Source organism: Ascaphus truei, chromosome 7 (genome assembly GCF_040206685.1).
Source record: "Ascaphus truei isolate aAscTru1 chromosome 7, aAscTru1.hap1, whole genome shotgun sequence".
In the NCBI taxonomy this organism is placed as follows: Eukaryota; Metazoa; Chordata; class Amphibia; order Anura; family Ascaphidae; genus Ascaphus; species Ascaphus truei.
This window is the reverse complement of record NC_134489.1, coordinates 28,836,567-28,861,990: the sequence shown is the minus strand read 5'-3', so window position 1 is coordinate 28,861,990 and position 25,424 is coordinate 28,836,567. Positions and strand designations below refer to the sequence as shown.

The 25,424-nt window shown below is 50.8% G+C and overlaps 1 long non-coding RNA gene across 3 annotated transcripts in view; it reads left to right on the top strand.

The window, feature by feature from the left end:
- The first annotated feature begins 983 nt into the window (after positions 1–983).
- Positions 984–25,424, top strand: part of LOC142498884 (uncharacterized) — a 92,179-nt gene continuing 67,738 nt past the window's right edge. The window contains exons 1-3 of one of the 3 annotated variants that reach the window (XR_012802572.1): positions 984–1,424; positions 10,784–10,858; positions 24,029–24,128. This is a non-coding gene — a long non-coding RNA (uncharacterized LOC142498884). Of the gene's footprint in view, positions 1,425–4,554; positions 4,831–10,783; positions 10,859–24,028; positions 24,129–25,424 lie in introns of those variants that run through there. The other 2 variants (XR_012802571.1, XR_012802573.1) reach the window with 2 other exon arrangements.

Below are 25,424 nucleotides of genomic sequence, written 5' to 3'. Positions count from 1 at the left end.
CACGCTGACACTCAGGCACACACACACACTCAGGCACACACAGACACACAGACAGGCACTCAGGCACACACACAGATAGGCACTCAGACACACACATACACACACACAGACAGGCACTCACGCTGCTTTCCCTCCACACTCTCCTCCCCACTACCCGAAGCCTCCCCTCCTCATTGGCTCACAGCCACACCACGTGACGCGTCGACGCTTGGGATTACAATTCTCTTGTATCCCCTAGCGGCTGACGCGTCACAGCGTGTAGTGAGCTGTGCCGTGAGGGGGGACTGGGACCGGCTCGGGAAGATTCCCCTGCTGGTGGGGAACGCTCATGCGGCCGCCCGCGCCGCCGGGCGCAGCGGGTCCCAGGCCTTAGGCCTCGATCCCGCTGCGCTCGTTAGCGCGGGCGGCCATGTCGCGAGTTCCCCACCAGCAGGGGAATCCTCGCGAGCCAGTCCCGGTCCCCCCTGGCGGCACAGCTGACTACACGCTGTGGCGCGTCAGCCGCTAGGAGACACAAGAGAATGGTGTTTCCTAGCGTTGACGCGTCACGTGGTGTGGCTGTGAGCCAATGGGGAGGGGAGGCTTCGGGAGGAGGAGAGGCTTCGGGGAGCGGGGAGGAGTGTGGAGTGAAAGCAGGTGAGTGCCTGTCTGTGTGTGTGTGTCTGAGTGCGTGAGTGCCTGCCTCTGTCTGTGTGTGTGTGTGTGTATGAGTGCGTGAGTGCCTGCCTGTGTGTGCGCGCGTGTGTGTGTGTATGAGTGCGTGAGTGCCTGCCTGCCTGTGTGTGTGTGTGTGTGTGTGTTTAAAGTTACCCTCAGCAGCTCCAGCTCCTGCCCGAGTCCATGGAGGGAGGGGGGGGGGGAGAGTAGCGGGTCCCTCCGCTCAAGCCACGCCCCCCCTCCCTGTCAAGCCTCCCACTCCCGCCCACCTCCCGCTCCGGCTCCCGCTCCCTACAGACCGCATATCGCGGTCTGTGTATGTCAGCGCACCGCTTGTCTGCAGTGCAAGTGCGCTGACTCTGGGAGCGGGGCCTTAGCCTTAGTTCAGTTGGAGCCAGGACTGAGACGGAAGATCAGATCTGGGTGTCAGTGGCACCCAGACTAGGTCATTTTAACCCCCTTAGGTCCAAGATAGTTCCCAATCACCTAATTAGATTTTGGCTGCTTCAGGGAAACCCCTAGCTAGGGACATTTCCCCATTAGCTGTATATAGTTAGTTTATAGTGCCAGTGAAGCCCTATTGTGAAGAGTAGCCTGCAGTCTGGGGCCCGATCCAGGCATACATCATTAAAGACTATTTTATTGTTGGCACCATCCTGCTGGAACCCACCCAACGCAGAGGCGGAGGCTTCGCTGACGGCGCCGCCGCCGGATTTCCAGGATCCCTGTTGTTACTTGGCCGCTCCGGGTATTGGAGTACCCAGCAGGTACCTCAACTAAAGTGTACCAACGGTTCACGGGTAGTGCTACCATACACACTTTTGGGTGGGCCTTGACATTGAGGAAAAGGACATCACAGTATTTGTGCTGTGGGGACACTCACTTGGTGTAAGGGGGTTGAGTGTGTGTGTGTGTGTGTGTATATATATATATAACGGGTATTCCCTCTATCCCAATCTCAGATACCGTGTGTGTGGGTGGAAACCTATGTGTTACCAGGTGTGGTGCAGTATACCTGTCAGGTTCACAGGAGGTCTGAGCCTCCGCCAGTGAGAGCCTGGGGTGAATCCTCTGGAACATTCTCGGTTTCAGCGCCTCCACCCGTGTAGGGTTCTAGGGATGTAGAAGGTTGCCTACACAGGACCCGCATATACAATAACCACATACACAGGAATGTATATAACCACTTTAGGCTACCAATAGAATACCGGGTGGCAGTGGTGGGTGAAGAGGGGTGCATAAGATGTGTTTGTAACCAGTGTGACTTCCCGGGTGGCAAACAGACCTGGGGTCCCAAGTGTGCCTGCTGCGGGGCGCAGTTCCTAAAACCCGTGCTGCTGTGTGCTACGGAACCCGCAGAGGAAGATGCGGCTAACCAGCCTACCTCAGCTTCACTTGTCCTCTGTGGTTCCATCTGTGGTTCCGGCATTAGTACCGAATCTGGAACCGAGGTTAGGGAGCACGGGAAATCCGTAGCTGAGGTAGGCTGGTTAGCCGCATCTTCCTCTGCGGGTTCCGTAGCACACAGCAGCATGGGTTTTAGGAACTGCGCCCCGCAGCAGGCACACTTGGGACTCCAGGTCTGTTTGCCACCTGGGAAGTCACATTGGTTACAAACACATCTTATGCACCCCTCTTCATCCACCACTGCCACCCGGTATTCTATTGGTAGCCTAAAGTGGTTAAAGTCCATACCACCAGACAGATTCAAGTCCTTTTGTAGGCACAGGCACACAAGAAAGGATACTTTCCCTCCTTTTGATCGCCATGCTCCATACAACTGACTGTTTAGTGGGAACAGCAGTTGCTGATTGCTGTTCACTGTGCTTGCTCCCACTGGTGGAATTTAAAGGAGGGGCACGCTCTATCACTGAGTGGTTCGGGCTCTGCACTGAGTCACTCACATTGCGGGGGCGGAGCTCTGGTTTTCCCGCCAGTCCTGTGCAGATTTTTGCAACACAATTTAGTGCCGGCTTGCAATCATCAGAACGTGTGCTCTCCTGATTTGGCGGGAGACGCCATTTTAGGTGTGACTCACTGGATGAGGGAGCCTCCATTTTGATCACAGTTCTGTTAATTTCACTAGGGCTCTCTGCGTATATAAGAGGGTAGCCTTCTGGTGGGGCCTCTGGGAAATGTAAAGTCAGAGGGGCAATTTCCCGGCATATTTCCTGATCCGCCACTAGCCATAGTCTACTCCACTGTTCAGTGGTGTCGTACCGCTGCTCTATCCTCCTCCACCTTTGGTCTAGACCCAGGAGTCCCTTTAGGGTCTCACAAATTTCCTTCAACTTCACCGCACTAGTGGGAACATTCCCTACTACTACCACATGTCGCGGGGATACTTTTGTCCACCAGGCCCATTCGTGGATCTCATGGCTTGAGGGCACAAACATGGTTGGGACTTTTGGCACAATTTGATACAAAAATAGAATAGGGCACCCCAGGTCTGATCTCAGCAGCGCCTCCAAATGTAACGGGTATTCCCTCTATCCAAATCACAGATACCGTGTGTGTGGGTGGAAACCTATGTGTTACCAGGTGTGGTGCAGTATACCTGTCAGGCTCACAGGCGGTCTGTGCCTCCGCCAGTGAGAGCCTGGGGTGAATCCTCTGGAACGTTCTCGGTTTCAGCGCCTCCACCTGTGTAGGGTTCTAAGGATGTAGAAGGTTGCCTACACAGGACCCGCATATACAATAACCACATACACAGGAATGTATATAACCACTTTACTAATATATGCAGGCAATAACACACACTTATAACATTCCCCCTAGGGAGTAACTCCACAGTCACCGTGTATCCCCACACTGTGTCCACAGCCCAACCCCCTTGTCCCGTGGTCAACGCTGCCACTATGTGTAGTTGTGATATGTTAGAATACGTTGGTGCACATAGGAAGATACCTGCCGAGCGCTCCTGCACTCGGGCCTGCAAGCAACTTCAAAAAGGATCTGCCGCTTGGTGATCCCGTCTGATCCGATGTTGCCTCGCACGGGGTCCGCCAGGGGCGATCCCACCCTGGAGATAGTCTCTGTCTCTGGGGCTACAGACTTGAGCCCAAGCCTCTTCTCGGGGAGCGCAGCGTCCGCTGTGTCCCTATCTAACACTAGTACTACTGTGACAGGGTCCCTAACCTAGGGCCTGTCCCTGTAGCACCACAAGCTGGGGAGTGAGGACCTATCTGGGGCCTAGGGGGTTACTGGCCTAATCCGTTCCCCTAGCTCTTCCCGGTCCTGACTGCTAACTAATACTCACAGCACCTGCAGCAACGCACTGCAACCTACTTGGTACCTGCAGTGAACGTGCTGCACACACACACGATGCCTTCTTGTCAGCCCTCACAGCACTGACAGCCGTGACACTGACAAGACTGCACACCACACGCACCTAAGGGCAGGGTCCCTAACTTGGGGCCATCCCTTATTAATTACCCACTAACCTAGTGGGGAGTTGGGGTCTGCCTGGGATATGGGGAACCTTACCTGGTGTAGGAGCCACTTGCTCCCTACACCCTTCCTTCCCCTTCCTGCTCCCAGCTCCAACTGCCGTGCTCCTAAGCCCGCGAAATGTATCTATCTCCTGGGCTGAGAATTCTTGGCCCTCATTGGCCACTATGAGGCACCTGGTGTCTCCCTCCCTATGCCTCATGGGACTTGTAGTCCCGGGGCGGCTGTCTCTGCATTGGGGCCGCGTGCGCACTTGCCCTGCGTATGCGCGAGTCCCTAATGGCCGCCGCAACTTCCTGGCTATTCCTGCGCATGCGCGATTCCGCGCACGCTCGCGCAACCTGTCATGGCGGCCCCCCGCTAGCCGGGTGCGCCGCCGGGGCTCCAGGGACTCTGATCGCTCCCTGCACTGGCCCCCACCTTCGCGAGCAGCCGGCGGGCCCGTCGCTGGCTCCGGCAGGACCCGCGACCGCTTGGCCAGCTACAGAGGGGGTCTCAGGGAGCCACCGCATAGCAGCAAAAAGGAGACAGCACTCAGGTGAATGAAAATTAATGTATTAAATACAGCACATAACTCCAACGTTTCGATCCCACAAGGGGATCTTCCTCAGGGTGGTGATATGACGAAGTCGCCGCAGTGTGACGAAACACGTAGAGCTGTGACGTCATCGCGTTTGTGTTGGTGTATTTGGAGTCCCTGGCATCCCTGCGCTCCGGCTGGCGGTAATTTCAAGTACTAGCAACCATTATATGAGAGGGAGCAAAAGACGTGCAGGCATTGGATGCCTTTTTATCTTGCTGCCAATTTGGGATAGGAGTTCATGGTGAACCTGGGCTGTTTACATCCACTATACAAACCTGGGACTCACCCTACCACCGCAGATGACCACAATAGAGATTTCTCTCCCACGAATGGTTCTGTTTAAAATCCTGTAAGTGCACATTCTTATGGGTTGCTGATTTTTTTAAAATAAATGTACCTTATTTTTTACTCAGTTACGTGATTACTCAGATTCTAAAAGTGGTTGGCTATACCACTCCCCTTAAAGCTGCAAAGACGCTCCCTGGATCTTCTATTGGGACTATATTTCTCTCTGGGTTTTTTGTTTGAGTGGAACATTCATTTTGGATTTTTCCTTTTTTTTCCACTATCATTTTATGGTTTGTAGATATTATCAGGTTAAATTGTGGTAATTTTAATTTATTTTAATATTTTAAATATGTTATTATAATTTATCATTTATTAGGGTTATTTCACATCCTCTTTAGCGCTACTTAATTTTTGTGTTGTCTTTGATTTATATATATATATATATATATATATATATATATATATATATATATATATATATATATATATATATGTACAGTATATGTGTGTGTGTGTGTGTGTGTGTGTGTGTGTGTGTGTGTGTGTGTGTAGCCCTCAGACCCCCCCCCCCGGCCGCAGATCGGACACCCTGAGGTGTACTAAGGTCTGGCTACGTGTCTTGGCTACGATGACAGGACCAGGTTTCTGGGGTAAATGCCTTCATCTCTTCTCAGTGGTGCAACGCCTCCATCTCTGTGAAGCCCCAGGGATATGGGGTGGAACCCTTACAGAGAACTTCCCATACAGGGATGAGAGATTCCAGTCTCAGTCAGTCTTTGTAAAATCAGCAGCAGCTCTTTATTCACAGCACACAGCAGCAGAGTAGCAACAACAACAGCAACACAGTTGTATCGCAGGTACAGGGTCTTCTCTCCCACCAGACTGCACACCCTCAGGATGGTCTCTTGGTACTCTGTGTCCCTGCCTCCACCCCAAGTCACGGGCACTCAGGGTGGGGCTAGCTCTTCCCTCACCCCCCACTGTGGTCTTTCTCCCTCCTAATAGAGGTAAATGAGAATTTTAATCCTAATAGAGGTATATTAGTATTTTATCTGGTAGTGTTAGGACTTGCGAACAGGTGTCTGCCTTGACGTGGCTCGCAAGCTTACAACGCTTTGGCCAAAGGGTTAAACTAAATGACCCTATTTCAAGAGAATATATAAGTATTTTACTGTGTATTTCTGTCATGTTGGATGTAGCATTGGGCTTCTCTGTCGTCTGTTGTATACATATGCCACGCTCAATAGCACTCCATTTTGACACATATACATATATATATATTTTGTGGGGGCTCAGGGGTTCCCAAAAAGAGCTTACTGGGGTTCTGTGTTTTGTTAACACACTCTAAATTGAGACAGAACTCCCCTTCATGATATCAACAGGTACCGCCCCTGTGTCTATGCCTTCCACACAGGGTCAGGTGACCTACTTCCACCACTCAGAGCAGGGCTTGATGTGGGGGAAACCCATGATAACTACTGGCAGCCTGTCCTTAATAGGGCTTATACCAGTAGGAGGAAAGATATATAGCCCTATTTCTTACCAGGGCTACACTCTCCCTCAGGTGGAATCCAATGGTCCCCACTTGGACCTAAATACGTACCATCCTGCAGGTGAACAATCTGGAAATACAAACACAATTTATTAGTACCCATAACATCAGACCATCCCACCCGGATGGCGAATTAAAGATAAGGTACCTCCCAACATGGAGAACCTAACTAGTAGTAATGGCACGGGTCAGGCTTTCTAACTTCCCGCCCATTGTGGTCTGTAACTTTAACATAATAGGGCTGTACTGACCCATACTCCGGCCTATACACCACGCTATTCATGTAAATACTCCTCCCAGTACTCCATGCCCATATGACATCGCACACTTTGTCTTCATTATGATAGGCCGCCCTACCGAACTTAGTCCGACGGTATTCCATAACAGCCTCCCGGAGCCAGGTATCTCTCTGCTCCTCTATTTCTTGCATAATGGGCTCAGGTACATAGGGGAACTCATAGCCATGGGACTGCCTATACCTGGCCACTATGGCACAGTCTGCTCTGCTTAGTTTGGTCAGCTTTCGGTCGCCTGCCCTGCTTGGCAGTACCCAAAACTGAGGCTCCTCTGGGGCAACATCATCATACAGTACGGTGGGGCCCTTGGGAATCACTATCTTTTGCTCAATCTCCCTGTAACGGTTATCCAATTCATCAGCAACCTCCTGGGGAGAAAAGGTGCCTACTGCCCACCAATGGTCAACTACACTGTTTTTAATGAGCAAAAACCGAGTTCGGTCCATACCTTTGTGATACCCTGTAAACAGAGGTGCCCACCACTTATCTTGGTGCTCATACCCTGATACTACACTGGTACCTGTATCCGATTCTGTTTGGGAGGATACACCTGACGTCGCCGCCTCAGTAGAGTGCGAGCCTTTGCGTCTATCTCTCATCACATTGGTGTAAATCGTGGGGTTCATATTATGCACTACCGTACTCACAGGACCCGCTTCTGCAGTGGTATGGGACCCTCTGGCCCTACCTCTAGGTGCAGGAGAAAATGGAACATGGTTAGGCACACGAATAACATTAGCATACGGTATCTCCCCATCAGACACTTCATCACTGAGTTCCCAATCCCTCCAATCCGTAGAAGACTTAGGTGTCTTGCTTAACTTATCCCCGCTAGGACCCGGTGTCATGACTTGTGACGGGGCAGGGGCAGTGGCCGGGGCAATGGCGCTAGGGGCAGTGACTGGGGAATCGGCAATGTCCGGTACAGTGTCTATGAGTCGGGCAATGCCGCGACCAGTGGACATCTTTTGACTTGCCCTTTCCGGCGCGCTTCGTGCTCCTCTGGTAACGCCCTGGGCCTTCAGTGTCACAAGCGCGGCTGCCATGGCCGTTCTCCTCTTTGAAAACAACACTTCCGGGCCTCTGCGCCAGTCGGACCCGGAAGTGACATCATCGCTGGTGGCCGTGGAATCTCCATCCGCTCCGTGGTCTCGCACCAGAAGTGCGTCGAGGACCGGAAGGGGCGGTGGTGGACCATTCGACTCGCAGATGGCCAGGTAGGCCGCAAGCCTTTCTCTCTCTCTGCAGGTTTCGTCTTCGCCTGGCGGGAGTAAGGGGGTGGGGGTGTCTCCTTACCGCTCCACTGCCGGCTGGTGATCGGTGGTTCCTCCGGAGCCATCTCGGATCCCATCTCCGCTGCACTGGGAGTCGACCCGGCCGGAAGACTTCTACGCGGCTCAGGCCGCACCAGCGCTCACCTTTGGGGGTCTCCGGACTCGTCTGCTTCCTCTCACCGGTAAGTGGACCGCCATCTTTGTTACAGCTGGGGTGGTTCGCCGGTAGGCACATCGCCACCGATGGTAGGCCATCTCCTTCCTCCGAAGACGACTTTAACGGTTCCTCCGCTTGGGAGTCATCTGGATCTCTTGCCGCACCGCCAGTGGGTAGTGGTACGAAACGGGCCCGCTCCGGTACCTCCACTGCGGTCGCGCTCTTCTCTGGTACATCTCTGATTGGCTGGGCCTCAGTTCCCACCTCAGCGTTTATACAGGGAACCAGGACAGCCTTCTCCTCCGTCTCCGCCACCTCCGTTAGGGTTTCTGGAGAGGCACTTTGCGGTGTCTTTAGCATAGGCCATGGCTCGACAGGCCACAAGTAGAACGTGCCACATTGAGGGCATCGTGCTGTCGTTGCTCGGGGCCGCTCTGGGTGTCCTGCAGTGTACGCACAGGCACCGGAGATACTCTCGGCAATCAACCTCCACAACTAGGAAGCCTCCTGGAAACTGAAATGGGGTAACATTCAATTCAGCCATCTTTTGTGCGGGGGTTGAACAGTTCAGTTCTTCAGCTCCTTTCTCTTCAATAGTCAGGCAGAAGTGAGGTTCCTCGCTCTCACTTCGTGTCCCTCCTTTCCCCCGGAGAGGACAATTCTGACTGGCTCTTGCCGTGCCCCCTCCCTCTGGTGGAAACAAGAGGAGGGGCACTCTCTCGCTCGGCGTGACGTGGCTTCTTCTGTCGGCCAGTCACTACACAGGTGGGTCGGCTTTCGCGCCGCTCCGCTCTTTTGGCTGGGGATCTGGGTTTGGCGCCAAACTCCTGCACATCTCTCGCCACATTTCTCTTGCAGCCTGCTTGCACGCAGCACGTGCGCGATCTAGGCTTTGCGGGAGTCGCCATTTTGGATCGGCTGCTATCTGCTTTGCCGTGAATGACGCTGCTGTCGCCATTTTTAACTCATCCATGCCCCGCAGAGCACATGTATCTCCGGCCGCCATCTTTAGTGAGCCCTCTGAGCCCACAATAGCGCTACTCCCATTGTCTACTGTGCAACACATTCCTAGACACTGACTGTTCTCTGGATGCTCTCTGACTGCTCTCTGCATGCTTTAACCCACGAATATGATGTATGACATACCCCAGGCTAGACAGAACTCCTTCTTATACACCGCACTCGCTGACGGTTCCTACAAGTACTCTGTGGTGTGCTTTCTAGGTGCTGGCTAGTGTACCGGGCATCTCCCTAAGTACTGGTGTCTCCTACTTTTGACCACACATAGTGCGGGCCCTGGGCCATGGTCCCTGGACTAGTTAACAGGCTAACCCCCCAGTTGCCTCACACTATCTGCCTCAAGGGACTAAAACAGCAATAGCCATGCACCCAATTTACAACACCCTCTTAGGGCACCCAGGGCGTACTGTGCGAGAGTCCATGCTCCCCTGACTACACCTGATATGCATTTGCGCCCTACTTTCTGCAGTACTTGCATGGAAGGTGCACTTAGCGCTTCCAGCTCTGCTTTGCTGAAAACCTGTCCTGTGTATCTCAGCAGCGCCTCCAACTGTACTGCTCAGACCCCCCCCCCCCCCCCGGTCGCAGATCGGACCCCCTGAGTTGTACTAAAGGTCTGGCTACGTGTCTTGGTGTGGTGCATACCTGCTGGCAACAGGAGGGCCTGAGTCTCCCGCGATGGTGTGGGGGATGACAGGACCAGGTTTCTGGGGTAAATGCCTTCATCTCTTCTCAGTGGTGCAACGCCTCCATCTCTGTGAAGCCCCAAGGATATGGGGTGGAACCCTTACAGAGAACTTCCCACACAGGGATGAGAGATTCCAGTCTCAGTCAGTCTTTGTAAAATCAGCAGCAGCTCTTTATTCACAGCACACAGCAGCAGAGTAGCAGCAACAACAGCAACACAGTTGTATCGCAGGTACAGGGTCTTCTCTCCCACCAGACTGCACACCCTCAGGGTGGTCTCTGGGTACTCTGTGTCCTTGCCTCCACCCCAAGTCACGGGCACTCAGGGTGGGGCTAGCTCTTCCCTCACCCCCTAGGCAGGGTGAGAGACACTGGTCCACCTATAGCTCACTATGCCCTACTCCTGAGGAACCTAGCTAGCTCACACACTATGACTGCTCAGGACTGAACCCAGGACTGAACTACTGTCACTGACAGGAACAGGCACACTCTAAATTGAGACAGAACTCCCCTTCATGACATCAACAGGTACCGCCCCTGTGTCTATGCCTTCCACACAGGGTCAGGTGACCTACTTCCACCACTCAGAGCAGGGCTTGATGTGGGGGAAACCCATGATAACTACTGGCAGCCTGCCCTTAACAGGGCTTATACCAGTAGGAGGAAAGACATATAGCCCTATTTCTTACCAGGGCTACATTATATGTATGCAGCCCATATTCCAAGTGTCCCATTATAAGTGGCAGGACTACTGAACAACTCAAGTTTAAAAGGAAGGAACTCTTACCCTAATGGATCATATCCTTCTTCTCTCCTCAGGTAAAAAAACATCTCTATATCCTCATTGAAGCCTTTGCTGTGTGTATTATATATATGCAAGTGACCCAATGCTAGGTAAAAGCCATATTTGAATGTTGTTTTCTGTCTACCCCTAATCAAATTAAGTGTTGACACCTAGGCAGGGAACACCCTGTGTAGAAAACCATCTGTTTGAATGTGCTTCAGATGTGCTAATTAAGCAGACAGAACCACACTGTCAGGTGACTTTTTAGGCCTATATAACCCCAGATAGAACAGCCTTATGCTGCCTGCAGCCCATACGCAAAGTGGCCCATTATAAGTGGCAGGACTACTGAACAACTCAAGTTTAAAAGGAAGTTCAAAAGAAGTGAAGAAGAAGTGGACACCCCGTCTGGCCCTGATTCCTGCATTTGAACTACTCTGGAAAGGAGGATATCATCTATACCAGACTGCATCATTACTGCTGTGATGCTGCCTTTACTATTTGCTGTGACTTCACTTCTTAAATTATGCACTTCTTTTCACCAGCCTAAGTATGTCTCTAACTCTATTCATATATCTTCATCTCTCCTTCCTTCCCCACATCTCTGTTCACATGAACTCCTTTCTTACCTGCATCCTCTGACACCACACAGCTATATTCCCTGCACTAAAAAACACCCCTACAAATCATCCTCACACATTCTCTTTCTATCCATGCTTCTCCTCCTTGCTTCTGGGGATATCTCTCCCAATCCTGGTCCTTGCCTTATTTCTACATGCGCTCGTCCTCGCCTGCCAATTGCAACCTCTACTCCTTCTGGTGTCAACCCCTCCAACCTCATACCCATCCCCTTCCACCCTCCCTCCTCTCTCCCTTTCTCCTGTGCTCTTTGGAATGCTCGCTCCCTTTCTAACAAGTTCCTCTCTGTACATGACTTTTTTCTCTCTCACTCTCTGCTCCTATTTGCTATAACTGAGACCTGGCTCACTCAGTCTGAATCTGCTCTGGAAGCTGCCCTCTCCTATGGTGGCCTTTCCTTCTCCCACACTCCGCGCACTGATGGCAGGGGTGGAGGCATGGGGCTACTGCTCTCCTCTCTCTGCCGTTACCGAACCCTTCCTATTACTCCATCTCTTGCTTTTCCCTCCTTTGAGGCTCACACTGTCCAGATCTTCTCTCCTCTCCCTGTCAATGTGGCGGTCATCTATCGCCCACCTACCTCTACTCATCCCCCTTCTGCCTTTCTCACTTTGAATCCTGGCTCTCTTTCTTTCTCTCCTCAGACTCCCCTGTTCTTCTTGGGGACTGTAGAGGGAGAAAGGGGGTGGCCCGGGATTAAAGGGGTTGCACCCTATTTGGCCATCCCCTGACCTCACCAGGGAGACAAGAGGTTAACTTGGCTGAAGTCCAGAAATGTGATTTAACCCTTGTTATGACATGAAAATGTGTATTCCCCTGTTCCCATGTTTCATTGTAATATCTGGTTTAATCAGTGTCTGCATCACACACACACTAGAATCCCTCCGGGAGCACAAGGGTTAATAGTTCTTTAGTGATTATAGCCCTTTGTGTAATTTTCCCGCCTTTTCAGGCACCATTTTACAGTGTCCCATAAGCCGCCATTGGGGCTCCATGTGTTTCAATGGTGAATCTTGCTGTTTGGGTCCTGTTTCCTGTGAAGACCAGCAGATGGCGTCCGAGAGGAGCAGCGGCGGTTTCCCATTGTAAGTCAATGGGCCCATTGACTTCAATGGAGAATCCTCGAAGGAGCTTTCCAGGAACGAGTTGGCTGCCATCCAAACCGCAAAACCTCAAAGTGGATACATTTTCAATAAGAGAGCTTTGATCACTTAGCAGTCAAGTTCAACGACAAGTGGCGTGGGAATAAACAGTTCTAGAGCACATAGAAATAAAATTCTTTTTGCCCCTAGTTCCTAGACCTCCCCCCACTCAACCACAACCGGGTCCCCGAATCCTGGACCCCCGATAAGGGTCGAACCGAGAAGAGCGGGTCGCGCCATAGGTTCCAATGGCGGTGGCAGAAACAGCTCAAGAAAACGGCTAAGTGTAAAAAGCTGAAATTTAGGAATCCATAGCTCCGGTTCCGGAGGGTCCAGAGGATCAGGGTTTGGGGTACCTGTAGTCACTGCTCCGGCATCGCTGCAGAACCATCCTTGACCCTCTTGGACCAACCCGACGGAGTATGGACCCCCTTGAAAGTTCGGGACTTTTCCCATAGACTCCAATGGCGGCCAATCTCCATTGACCGGCTATGGCGGAAAACCCCCATTGACTTCAACGGCGGCATCGCCCCGTTGAAAGTCTATGGCGGCGGATTCCCATAGCCGCCAACGGCGGCGGTTTGCCATTGAAAGTCTATGGCGGCGGAGCCCGTTGTTTTCAATGGGGATTTAGTGAAAAACCGTGATTTAATTTACAGCGGAGTTTTTTGTATTAAAATAGGAAACGGTTTAAGGTGTATTTGTGTAACTCCAGTTCCGAGGGTCGTAGCAAGTCTCAAATTGGACCATAGGGTGACCCAGTTCCGGCATTGAGAACTGGGAAGTTTGGACCCAACGGAACCGGATATTTTAATATGTTTGTGTTTTATCTTTCAAACTGTGTCCCAAAGCAGGGATAAAACCCAGAGGAAATTCCTTTGCATACCAGGGTAGCATATGGCCAGAGAGGCGACCCAATGTCTAGGACTTAAGTATTGTTCAAAGGATTTTGTCACCCTCACTGTTTACCTGAGGGCGGAGACGGCTCAAACCAGAGCAGTCTGTAAGTGTCCCATTTCACACCTCACAACAAAGAATATCCTGCCAGGAATTCCGTTTGGTAGACTAGTTGGCATTCCTGATGCAGATGAGGGGCTACAGAAATGAGACCCCAGAGTTCTAAAGCGCCTGTGCCAACTAGCAGGGGGGCATGTATCAAAATGTGTTCCCACGTTAAAGAGTGGCTAGAGGTAATTGAAGACCAATCACCTGTACTCAATGTTAAGGATAGGGTCACAAAAGGTTTATAAACTGTTGTCCACCCTTTATCCTTTGTCTTCTGAAATCATCTTGATTGTACCTGATTGCGAGAGAATTGCTATGCAACATACTTCTCATCCCCCATCCCCAAAGTAAGTGTACTTCTTGTCTAGTTACTGTACTATATCGTGTGTTCACCTATCCAAAGGAATAAATATACTTTATTATATCTAAGCCTCGTTCAGTTCAAACCCAGTATTTGGTGTAAATTACAACCTGTCATAAGCTATCGTCACAGGCTTGTATATAAACTGGTGGCAGCGGCGGGATTGAACTGGACCTAGATTACAGTATTCTGCGGGGTACTGTGATCCAGTGGGAACTTGCAAAAATTGCAAGTTCCTGGGACTAAAGATATTGAACACACGGTAGTGCAACAAATAACGCAAGTTGTCACACCACCTCACTGCTGCGACCCAGAACCATGAGTGAAGCGGAAAACGTCTACTACCTGAGGACAAGAACTCAGCTAAAAGACAAGTGCCGTGAATATGGACTGGAATATGAGGACCAGGAGGTCGCAGACATGATTGCCACAATCACGGAATATAAAGCCCGGCGTGCAGAGTCTCAGGATACGGCTCAGCTTGCCATTGTACAGCCGCCCGGAGATCAGGGACTGAACCCAGTGCCGGAGCGGCAGAATCCCGGGGAGGGAACGAGTGCACCTCCAGGGACAAGTGCGACAGGAGGGGCACTGATGGCTGCGGCCACCAGTCCGTTTACCCCTGAAATGTTGGCACTCATTACCAAGTGGGGAGACCGAGGGACAGCGGAGGAGCGGCTGAAGTTTCTCTCTATGGCAGTGAACAGACCCGCTTATTGCCCTCCGGTCCAAAGATGAACTCCAACTGGACAGCACAGTCTCACCAAGTACATGGAAGGCACTGATCGGATCGACATGTTTTTAAAGAACTTTGAAACGCAGTGCCGGCGGTACGGGGTGCTTCCCCAGCATAGGGTTGCACGCTTGGACCCGCTACTCTCCGGCTTGGCTAAGCAGACATTGATGGCGCTTCCAGAGGAGTATGCTGATGATTATGCCCACCTGAAAGAACTATTGCTATTTCAGCACGGTTTTACCCCTGAAGCTTACCGGGGTAAATTCCGGCTGGAGGAGAGGCAGCCTCAGGAGACCTACGTCACCTATGTGACCCGCATGGCTTTATACGGGCTACACTGGGTGAAGGGCTGTGAGGCCAAGACTTACCAACGCTTGCTGTACCTCATCTTTCAGGAGCAGCTCATGCAGCAGTGCCCGCCGGCGGTGAGGGCTTGGGTGTATGATAAAAAGCCCAAGACTTACACAGAGGCGGCGAGGCTTGCGGATGACTATGTGGTCAGCCGATCCCAGATGACCGCCAAGGCACCAGCCAAAGCGGTGGCAGCGCCGGCGCCGGCCAAGAAGGCTGCTAATACCCCCCAGTGGACCCAAAAGCCGCCTGCGGGCAGCAGTTCACCGAGGGCGGGAGAGCTCCGGCATGAGCGCCGGTGCTACAACTGTAACAGCACTGGTCACCTCAGACCAGATTGCCCAGAACCCCTGCATTCCAACGGACCCCAACGGGGGCAACGCACCCCAGCTGCGAAGCCGGTAGCCCACATGCGGGTGGCATCCACCAAAGAACCAGGAGAACCAGAAGAACCAAAGAACCAGGAAACAACTCCCAGCGAGACGTCCCATGTCACCCCTATCCCAGTTTCATCGGTGCCTACAGCCAGGAGCGGAGGACATCTTAGCGCAGACCTGCAGCAGATGGACGGCCGGAGCAAACATCTCACCCCGGTCACAGTCGGTGACCGGCAAGCAGTCGGCTTGCTTGATACAGGAGCTGCAGTGACCCTGGTCCGACCTGATATGGTCCGGCCAGAGGAATTGCTCCCAGGCCCTGAGAGCCACGTTTCTTGCAGGTGGTCCGAATCTTTTTGGATTTGGGGGAGGGCAAGGGTGTGTAGGAGGTGGGGGTTTTACCCGGTTTGGATGCTGATATTCTTTTGGGCAACGACCTGGGACCGATGACCTGCACCTATGACCGTGTGCCCCAGCCCGCTGCAGTGGCGGCGGTTACCCGGAGCCAGCCTGCGGCAATGCCGGCGGCAGCCGCTCCAGTCCCCCAGCCTTTGGGACCAACGTTAGCGGAGGGCGCAGAGGAGCCCGGGGAGGTAAGCCAGGATCAGTTGCAACCACAGGCTGACTTACTGTTCCCTCTCACCCTGTCCCCTGACAATGACATGACTGGGGGGTGGCCAGACTTAGGAGCCCAGTTTAGGGAGGCAGTGAAGGCAGACCCTACCCTGGCCAGCGTGAGACTTCAGGCGTCCGAATCTCAGGCAGGGGAGGGCACTGAGCGCTACCTATGGCATAAGGGACTCCTATGCAGAGAAGAAGGGAACCCGGGGATAGAGGAGGGGGTGACCGGTAAGCGACAGCTAGTAGTGCCCCAAGGGTACCGACAGCAATTGTTACGGGTAGCTCACTCTATTCCGTTAGCGGGACATCAGGGGGTCACCAGAACGCGAGCCCGGTTATTACAGCGTTACTACTGGCCGGGGGCATCCCGAGATGCGAGCAATTTCTGCCGCTCTTGTGATGCCTGCCAGCGAGTAGGTAAGGCGGGCGACCGTGTGAAGGCACCCCTGAGACCCCTACCTATAATAGGGGAACCCTTCCAGAAGGTAGCGATGGACCTTACAGGACCCCTCATGATTCCTAGCAGGTCAGGGAAGCGCTACATCCTCACGGTGGTGGATTTTGCCACCCGGTACCCTGAGGCGGTAGCGCTTGGCACCATAAGTGCCAAGACAGTGGCAGCAGCTTTGCTGAACATTTTCTCTAGGGTAGGTTTCCCTAGTGAGATCCTAACCAATCGGGTCGCAGTTCATGAGTGAACTGTTACATTGTCTCTGGGATGCATGCGGTGTACAGCACCAGCGCACTACCCCTTACCATCCCCAGACAAACGGATTATGTGAGAGGTTTAACGGTACCCTGAAGCAGATGCTTCGGACCTTTATAGAGGCGGAGGGGAAAGACTGGGAGATTCACCTGCAGCACTTGCTGTTTGCATACCGAGAGGTACCGCAAGAATCTACAGGCTTCTCCCCCTTCGAGCTACTATATGGCCGCAAGGTACTTGGACCTCTGGACCTATTCCGTGAGGGATGGGAAGGGGAGACTACTGCTACTGATTCTTCAGTGATCCAGTATGTAGTAGATCTCAGAGACCGGTTAGAGATGCTCATGGGGGTGGCCCAGGATCACCTCAGGGCTGCTCAGACCAAGCAAAAGCAATGGTATGACCAGCAGGCCCGTAGCAGAGAATTCATCCCAGGACAGCAGGTGCTTGTTCTCAAACCCACTCGGGAGAGCAAGCTGATGGCTGCCTGGTCGGGACCGTACTCGGTTATCCGAAAGGTGAATGAGTGCAACTATGTTGTACAGATAGAGCCTGAGAGGCACAAGACATATCACATTAACATGTTGAAGGAATACAGAGCACCGAGTATGGGAGCAGTGCTGGCCATTTGTAGCCCACTGCTGGAGGATCCGGCGAGCAATGCTCTGCCTGATCTCCTAGGGGAGGCTAGGCAGGGAAACACTGTGGAACAGGTGGAGATAGGGGCACAGTTGAGTGCTAGGCAGAAGAGAGAAGCCAGGGACATGCTAGCTCAGTTTAGCGCCCTCTTCACTGACATGCCAGGGACCACACATCTCACAAAACACCCAGTGCACACAGGGGACCTGCAGCCTCTGCATAAGCACGCTTATAGAGTGTCAGCAGAGGTCAAGACAAGTATGGAGAGAGAGATAGAGGAGATGCTGACCCTAGGGGTAATTACTCCGTCCCAGAGCCCTTGGGCAAGTCCAGTAGTCCTAGTTCCTAAGAAGGACAAGACCACCCGGTTTTGCGTGGACTACCGGTTGCTCAACGCTGGGACGGTGTCAGATGCTTACCCCATGCCCCGCATGGATGAGTTACTAGATTAACTCGCGGGGGCAAAGTATCTGACCACCATGGATTTGAGCAAAGGCTATTGGCAAATCCCACTGACCCTGGAGGCTAGGGAGAAGTCAGCATTCATCATTCCAAGTGGCCTCTATGAGTTTTTGGTGATGCCATTTGGGATGAAGAATGCCCCGGCTACCTTTCAATGCCTGGTCAATAGGTTACTGGAAGGGATGCAGAGCTATGCCAGGGCTTACTTAGATGACATTGCTGTCTTTAGTAGTTCCTGGGAGTCCCACATAGGACATGTAGCTGCGGTGCTGGATAGGATCTGGGAGGCTGGGCTTACCTTGAAACCCACTAAGTGTATGGTAGGGATGGCAGAAGTCCTGTACTTAGGGCACATGGTGGGTGGAGGGCATCTCAAACCAGAGCCAGCCAAGGTTCAGTGGCCTGTTCCAAAAACCAAGAAACAGGTCATGGCATTTTTGGGTACCGCAGGGTACTATAGGAAATTTGTCCCACAGGACAGCGCCCTGGCCAAACCCCTGACTGATCTGACCAAGAAGCAACTGCCTGTGCTTATTACCTGGTCTCCTGCCTGTGAAACTGCTTTCCAGGCCCTGAAAACGGCGCTTGCTGGAGCCCCTATACTGGCTGCTCCAGACTATACCAAGCATTTTCTTATACAAACTGATGCCTCAGACTTTGGTGTGGGGGCTGTGTTGAGCCAGGTGGGGGACGACGGCAAAGAGCACCCTGTGGTGTATCTAAGTCGCAAACTGCTCCCCAGGGAAGTGGCATATGCCACCATTGAGAAGGAGTGCTTGGCCATTGTGTGGGCACTCAAAAAGCTCCAGCCCTATGTATATGGGAGGGCTTTCACGGTCATTACAGACCACAATCCCCTGAGTTGGCTACAGAGGGTATCAGGGGAGAATGCCACGTTGCTGAGATGGAGCTTGGCTTTGCAAGAATTTGAATTTACCATTCAACACAAAAAGGGCAGTGAAAACAGCAATGCTGATGGACTTTCACGCCAGGACTATACCTCTGAGACTGAATTCATTAATGGTGCCAGCAGTGCCCCACTCCCCGTTAGGGCCAGTGGGCCACAGGTCACCCATTAAAAAGGGGAGGTGTAGAGGGAGAAAGGCGGTGGCCAGGGATTAAAGGGGTTGCACCCCATTTGGCCATCCCCTGACCTCACCAGGGAGACAAGAGGTTAACTGGGCTGAGGTCCAGAAATGTGATTTAACCCTTGTTATGACATAAAAATGTGTATTCCCCTGTTCCCATGTTTCATTGTAATATCTGGTTTAATCAGTGTCTGCATCACACACACACACTAGAATCCATCTGGGAGCACAAGGGTTAATAGTTCTTTAGTGATTATAGCCCTTTGTGTAATTTTCCCGCCTTTTCAGGCACCATTTTGCAGGGTCCCATAGGCCGCCATTGGGGCTCCAAGTGTTTCAATGGTGAATCTTGCTGTTTGGGTCCTGTTTCCTGTGAAGACCAGCAGATGGCGTCCGAGAGGAGGAGCGGCGGTTTCCCATTGTAAGTCAATGGGCCCATTGACTTCAATGGAGAATCCTCGAAGGAGCTTTCCAGGAATGAGTTGGCTGCCGTCCAAACCGCAAAGCGGATACATTTTCAATAAGAGAGCTTTGATCACTTAGCAGTCAAGTTCAACGACAAGTGGCGTGGGAATAAACAGTTCTAGAGCACATAGAAATAAAATTCTTTTTGCCCCTAGTTCCTAGACCTCCCCCCACTCGACCACAACCGGGTCCCCGAATCCTGGACCCCCGATAAGGGTCGAACCGAGAAGAGCGGGTCGTGCCATAGGTTCCAATAGCGGCGGCAGAAACAGCTCAAGAAAACGGCTAAGTGTAAAAAGCTGAAATTTAGGAATCCATAGCTCCGGTTCTGGAGGGTCCAGAGGATCAGGGTTTGGGGTACCTGTAGTCACTGCTCCGGCATCGCTGCAGAACCATCCTTGACCCTCTTGGACCAACCCGACGGAGTATGGACCCCCTTGAAAGTTCGGGACTTTTCCCATAGACTCCAATGGCGGCCAATCTCCATTGACCGGCTATGGCGGAAAACCCCCATTGACTTCAACAGCGGCGTCGCCCCGTTGAAAGTCTATGGCGGCGGATTCCCATAGCCGCCAACGGCGGCGGTTTGCCATTGAAAGTCTATGGCGGCGTAGCCCGTTGTTTTCAATGGGGATTTAGTGAAAAACGTGATTTAATTTACAGCGGAATTTTTTGTATTAAAATAGGAAACGGTTTAAGGTGTATTTGTGTAACTCCGGTTCCAAGGGTCGCAAATTGGACCATAGGGTGTCCCAGTTCCGGCATTGAGAACTGGGAAGTTTGGACCCGCTGGACCCAACGGAACCGGATATTTTAATATGTTTGTGTTTTATCTTTCATACTGTGTCCCAAAGCAGGGATAAAACCCAGAGGAAATTCCTTTGCATACCAGGGTAGCATATGGCCAGAGAGGCGACCCAATGTCTAGGACTTAAGTATTGTTCAAAGGATTTTGTCACCCTCACTGTTTACCTGAGGGCGGAGACGGCTCAAACCAGAGCAGTCTGTAAGTGTCCCATTTCACACCTCACAACAAAGAATATCATGCCAGGAATTCCGTTTGGTAGACTAGTTGGCATTCCTGATGCAGATGAGGGGCTACAGAAATGAGACCCCAGAGTTCTAATGCGCCTGTGCCAACTAGCAGGGGGGCATGTATCAAAATGTGTTCCCACGTTAAAGAGTGGCTAGAGGTAATTGAAGACCAATCACCTGTACTCAATGTTAAGGATAGGGTCACAAAAGGTTTATAAACTGTTGTCCACCCTTTATCCTTTGTTTTCTGAAATCATCTTGATTGTACCTGATTGCGAGAGAATTGCTATGCAACATACTTCTCATCCCCCATCCCCAAAGTAAGTGTACTTCTTGTCTTGTTACTGTACTATATCGTGTGTTCACCTATCCAAAGGAATAAATATACTTTATTATATCTAAGCCTCGTTCAGTTCAAACCCAGTATTTGGTGTAAATTACAACCTGTCATAAGCTATCGTCACAGGGACTTCAATTGCCACATTGATGAACCCTCTCCCTTGGGCTTCCCGCTTTCTTTCTCTAACCTCTTCTTTTGGCCTTCAACAGTGGACTACAGCCAGCACCCACAAGGATGGCCACTACTTACACTACCGACACGATTTATTCGAGCAGGGCTAGTTCCGCAAGCCGGGGGATGCCCCAGCTTGCTAGCCCCACTCCCTCGGCGTGCCGCGCGTCACCGATGCGCGGTCACGCGTCATCGGGAGCCAGCGCCCCCTGCACGCGCGTCCAGGGCTCCCCGAGGGAGCCCTGGTGTCCCGCGATGTGGGGGACGGCGGCAGGGGGTTCCGGGGGACCCGGCGGACCCGGCAGCGGGAGGGAGAGCGCCCCGATCGGAGGGCGCTCTTCCGCTGCTTCGGCGCGCGCCCGGCACCCTCCGGCGCACGCCAGGTTACTGCTGCGGCCGAGAACGGGCAAATGCTCGAATAAACTCGGCCGCAGCAGTATACCTGGTTTTCACTAAAAACTTCTCTCTCTGATTTCTCCATTTCCCCCTTTCCTCTCTCTGACCATCATCTCATCTCATTCTCTCTATCTCGCTTCTCCCCTTCTCCACCTCCATCTACCCCCCGGTTCTGCAGAAACCTGCGCTCTATTCACTTACCTGACTTTGAGTCCACTTTACGCTCCTCCCTCTCCTCTCTCCGCTCTGCTACAGACCCTGACAACCTGGTCAGGAACTACAACTCTGTCTTGTCCTCGTCTCTTGATCTACATGCCCCGCTTTCTCTCTGCCGCCCTCGCCCTTCTAACCCTAGACCCTGGCTAAATTCCCACACGCGCATGCTGCGTTCCTCCACTCGTTCCTCTGAACGCCTCTGGAGGAAGTCTCACACTCTCGCAGACTTCCTTCACTACAAATTTATGCTATCCTGTTTCAACTATGCCCTCTCGCGAGCTAAACAAGCCTACATTTCTACTATAATCAACATGCACAAGTCTAATCCACGCCGACTGTTCTCTGTCTTTGATACTCTACTCAAACCACCCTCAGCTGCCTCTCCTTCCTCCATCTCCGTTCAAGATTTTGCTGACTATTTTAAGGAAAAAGTGGAATCCATACGTCAGAACATCCCCTCTGTTTCTTCCTCCCATCCTACACCTCTTCCTAACTCTCCTCCTGCCTTCCTTGACTCTTTTTCCACTGTCTCAGAGGAGGATGTGTCTCTGTTGATCGCCTCTTCTCCCTCTACCACTTGCCCTCTTGACCCCTTGATTCCCTCCCATCTCCTAAAACCTCTTGCTCCTACTATAATCCCTACGCTCACACACATTTTAACTTCTCCCTCTGCTCTGGAACCTTTCCATCCTCTTTCAAACATGCAACAGTCATACTATTACTCAAAAACAGCAAGATTGACCCTACCTGTCTTTCAAACTATCGACCTGTCTCCCTCCTGCCTTTTGCCTCTAAACTCCTTGAACGTCTTGTATTCTCTCGATTGCTCCATTTTCTCAACACCTATTCTCTCCTAGACCCTCTACAATCTTCCGCACTGCTCACTCCACGGAAACAGCCCTCACTAAAATAACTGACGACCTCCATGCTGCCAAAGACAGAGGTCATTACACTCTGCTCATATTACTCGACCTCCCTGCAGCATTTGACACCATGGACCACCCTCTTCTCCTTCATATTCTCCATACTCTTGGTATTCGGAACAAAGCTCTATCCTGGATCTCATCCTACCTCTCCCATCGTACTTTCAGTGTCTCTTCTGCCAACACCTCCTCCTCCTCTATTGATCTCTCTGTGGGGGTATCCCAGGGCTCTGTCCTGGGACCTCTTCTCTTTTCTCTGTACACTCTCTAGGTGACCTAATAACATCTTTTGGGTTCAAATATCACCTCTATGCTGACGACATACAAATATACTTTTCAACACCCGACCTTACACCTGCTGTACAAACCAAAGTTTCTGAATGTCTCTGCAATATCATCCTGGATGGCCCTCCTCCGCCTTAAACTCAACATGGCTAAAACAGAGCTCCTCATACTTCCTCCCAAACCTGGCCCTACTACCTCCTTCCACATTACTGTTGGAACTACGATCATTTACTCAGCAGCCCAAGCACGCTGCCTAGGGGTCACACTCGACTCCTCTCTCACATTCGCCCCTCACATTCAAAACATTTCTAAAACTTGTCAATTTTTCCTCCGCAATATAACAAAGATACGCCCTTTCCTCTGTTGCTCGACTGCTAAAACTCTGACTCAGGCCCTCATTCTCTCCCGTCTTGATTACTGTAACCTCCTGCTTTCCGGTCTTCCTGCCTCTCACCTGTCTGCCCTACAATCTATCATAAATGCTGCTGCCAGAATCACTCTACTCTTTCCTAGATCTGTCTCAGCATCTCCCCTCATGAAATCCCTCTCCTGGCTTCCGATCAAATCCCGCATCTCACACTCCATTCTTCTCCTCACTTTTAAAGCTTTACACTCTTCTGCCCCTCCTTACATCTCAGCCCTAATTTCTCGTTATGCACCATCCAGACTCTTGCGTTCTTCTCAAGGATGTCTTCTTTCTACCCCCTTTGTATCTAAAGCCCTCTCCCGCCTTAAACCTTTTTCACTGACTGCCCCACACCTCTGGAATGCCCTTCCCCTCAGTACCCGACTAGCACCCTCTATCCACCTTTAAGACCCACCTTAAGACACACTTGCTTAAAGAAGCATATGAATAGCACTGTGGATATTCTGAACACATGATACATAAAGCTTGGCCCCCTGCAGACGTACTTACCAGAACTCCCTCCTACTGTCTCTGTACGTTCTCGCTACCTACCAATTAGACTGTAAGCTCCTCGGGGCAGGGACTCCTCTTCCTTAATGTTACTTTTATGTCTGTAGCACTTATTCCCATGATCTGTTATTTATATTATCTGTTATTTATTTGATTACCACATGTATTACTACTGTGAAGCGCTATGTACATTAATGGCGCTATATAAATAAAGACATACAATACAATATATATATATATATATATGTATATATATATATATATACATACATACATATATATATTATCCCCTCCCCACCTTTCTTTGACACTGTCCCCTGGCTTCAAACACTTTTAACACCCTACCTTATCTACACTAAATATCTGTTGTTGTTTTTTTTTTTTTCCTCTCTCTACACTATTTTAGGCATTGAATCCTTTGTATATCAGTATTGCTTGACCTGAAGAAGAGAGGATAACTCTCGAAAGCTTGTCCTATGACATCAATTGTTAGTCCAATAAAAAAGGTATCACCTAATACTGAAGAACTCATTTATTCTGCAATATATATATATATATATGTATATATATATATATATATATATATATATATATATATATATATACATGTAGATGTATCAGTACCGTGTTAGCCGAGCTTCAATAATCAAAAAATAAATAGATGATACCGTTCTGTGGCTAACGAAATGCTTTTATTTGTGCGAGCTTTCGAGATACACTGATCTCTTCTTCCGGCGATGTTACAATGAATGAAGCAAGGATTACTTAAAAACAGTGTCTCTTGGAATGTTATCTGTGCTGGTCCTTCCCCCGATGTGGATGTGTTTTATGGCTAGAGGTGTCAAAGGGTTACTGAAAGCAAGTGAAGAAAGAGTGTGTATGTGTATCAGCGTGAATAAGAATGAATGGAGAGCCCACAGTATAAACAGTGCTCTACACAAGGTGTGTGTGGAGTGAGAGTGGATATAAATGGTGTGGGTGGGTGTGGAAATGTGAGTTTGTAGCACAACTAAAAGTGTGTGTGGATACTATGTGGTCCCTATTGGTGTATAGGGATGGAAAAATAAGGGGTATAAGTATGTGTGAGAGACAGCTGTGTGTGCATACATATAGCACAGTATGCTATATGTATGCACACACAGCTGTCTCTCACACATACTTCTACCCCTTATTTTTCCATCCCTATACACCAATAGGGACCACATAGTATCCACACACACTTTTAGTTGTGCTACAAACTCTCACATTTCCACACCCACCCACACCATTTATATCCCCTCTCACTCCACACACACCTTGTGTAGAGCATTGTTTATACTGCGGGCTCTCCATTCATTCTTATTCACGCTGATACACATACACACTCTTTCTTCACTTGCTTTCAGTAACCCTTTGACACCTCTAGCCATAAAACACATCCACATCGGGGGAAGGACCAGCACAGATAACATTCCAAGAGACACTGTTTTTAAGTAATCCTTGCTTCATTCATTGTAACATCGCCGGAAGAAGAGATCAGTGTATCTCGAAAGCTCGCACAAATAAAAGCATTTCGTTAGCCACAGAACGGTATCATCTATTAATTTTTTGATTATATATATATATATATATATATATATATATATAGATAGATAGATAGATAGATCGCTTGGTGGTGTGCTGTATCTTTTTGCCAGTATCTACAGTAATCTGGTGAATTTTGTTTATATATATATATATATATATATATATATATATATATATATATATACAGTGTTCGACAAACCTATACATTTGCTCGCCCCGGGCGAGTGGATTTAACC